At 46.2% G+C, this 2232-nt stretch overlaps 1 pseudogene; it reads left to right on the top strand.

Moving 5' to 3' along the window:
* The first annotated feature begins 1381 nt into the window (after positions 1 to 1381).
* LOC124728930 lies at positions 1382 to 1493 on the top strand (annotated as a pseudogene).
* The last annotated feature ends 739 nt before the right edge of the window (positions 1494 to 2232 follow it).

Genomic DNA, 2232 nt, shown 5'->3' with positions numbered 1-2232 from the left:
TGGTCAGAAATTTGCATACAGATTACCATTCCTTTTAGGTATGCCTTGACATCGACACACTTTCATTTCAATGGTGGTTGCTACTACCAAATGGAAGAAGTGGCTATGGAGAGTCCACTTTCATCTGTTGTCGCCAAGATGAACATGAAATTTTTCGAGGATATAGCATTGGAAAAAGCCGTGAGGAAATCTACTGTTTCGTCTATTACGTCGGCGAAGCCTTTGTCATAAGGCCACATGGAAGAGACGATCTGAAAGATTCTCTCACACATCTCAATTATGTACACCAGAACATCAGTTTTGCCATGGAAGTGGAAGTGAATGGAATGTTTTCCTTCGTGGATATCCTGGTAAAAAGACGAGTGGACAGAAAATTGGTCCACAGCGTGTTCTGTAAGAAGGACCACATTACCTACATTTACATGCTGACAAATCTCACGACCCAGAACAGAAAACCGACCCGTTCAAACCATTGGTACGAAGGGCTCACACCCTCTCCGACAGTGACAGCCTCAATCAAGAACTTTAAAACATGAGGACGGTGTTTTGGAAACACGGATACACAGAGTGGCATATTCTAAGTACTCACAATCTGCATTCTACAGGACTGTACAACCGACGGAAGCAGAAGAGGAAATCAGGGGGATGTGGTCATTCTATTTATTCCATTTGAGTCACTATATCTGTACACATCGAAACAGTAAGTAAAGCCTGTCTTCTGCCCAACAGCCAAAATGCAGGTAATGCTTTATCGTGCCAAAGAATACCTTAGACTTCGGAAATACGGGATCCATCACATCCACACCAATCGAGTACGTCTTACATAGCCTAAAAGGTGCGTACTGTCGAAGGTCATTAAAATACCTACAGCACAGCAACTACAGTAGTCTAACGTCTTGGCATCCGTGGAATATTGCCTACTGGAACTGCACGGAATGGATTCCGACAATATTAATCTTCTGACATAGTCTAACTTCTGGGAATGTTCCATTAAAGAATCTTTAGAGATGAGAGTAAAGCAACTGCTGATGTCCTTACAGTGGCTACACCCTTATCAGTTTGTGGGAAAGTACAATGAGTCTCGTTAAGAAGAGGAAGGAAATATCCCACAAAGAAATGACTCAGTGACTGCGAAATGCGATTCTGGGAGCGAACCTTGGGCTGAGTGACATGGTGGCAGTATGAGGGGGTTAGAGGGGAGGTGTAGGCGGGGGTAGGTGATATAAGCTCTGCTCCAACTCCTAGGAAATCAGTTCGTCAGCACATGATGATGGCTACATGGTCGCTTGCCGGTATTGTGCCCTTTGGACGATGAAATCTGGCCTTTCACCCATCAACTATTTCATCATCATATATATTTTCTGTCGTTTACATGATATATGCCAACGGCCTTTCCGCAGTGGTAACACCGGTTCCCGTCCGATCACCGAAGTTAAGCGCTGTCGGGCTGGATTTGGATGGGTGACCATCCGCTCATCCGAGCGCTGTTGGTCAGCGGGCTGCACTCAGCCCTTGTGAGGCAAACTGGGAGCTACTTGATTGATAAGTAGTGGCTCCGGGCCCGGAAACTGACACACGGAAGGCAGATCGGTGTGGTGACCACATGCCCCTCCGCATCTGCATTCAGTGACGCCTAAGATCTGAGGATGACACAACGGTCGGTCAGGAGCGATGGGCCTTCATAGCCTGTTCGGAAGGAGTTTAGTTTTAGTACATGACATACACTGAGGTGACAGCAGTCATTGGATACCCCCTGTTATCGTGTCGGACCTCCTTTTTCTTGGCATACTGCAGCAACTCGACGTGGCATGGACTCAATAAGTCGTTGGAAATCCTCTACAGAAATGTTGAGCCGTGCTGGCTCTATAGCCGTCCATAATTGCGAAAGTGTTGCCGGTGCAGGACTCTGTGCATGAACTGACCTCTCCATTATGTCCCATAAATGTTCGAAGGGATGCATGTCAGGCGGTCTGTGTGGTCAAACCAGTAACTCTTCAATACTCTTCAAACCGGTTGCGAACAATTGTACACCGGTGACAAGGCGTGTTGTCATTGGAAAAAATTCTAATTTGGGAATATGACGTACTCGAATAGGTGAAAATGGACTCCAAGTGGCCCAACACCCAGAGGACCCAGTTCATTCCATGTAAACATAGCTTGCACCATTGTGAAGTCACCACCAGTTTGGGTAGTGACTTGTTGACAAACTGGCTCCTTGTCTTCATAGAGTCT

The sequence above is a fragment of the Schistocerca piceifrons genome, chromosome 1, assembly GCF_021461385.2.
Source record: "Schistocerca piceifrons isolate TAMUIC-IGC-003096 chromosome 1, iqSchPice1.1, whole genome shotgun sequence".
Lineage (NCBI taxonomy): Eukaryota > Metazoa > Arthropoda > Insecta > Orthoptera > Acrididae > Schistocerca > Schistocerca piceifrons.
Note: the sequence above shows the minus strand (reverse complement) of the source record. Positions and strands in the feature narration are given on the sequence as shown.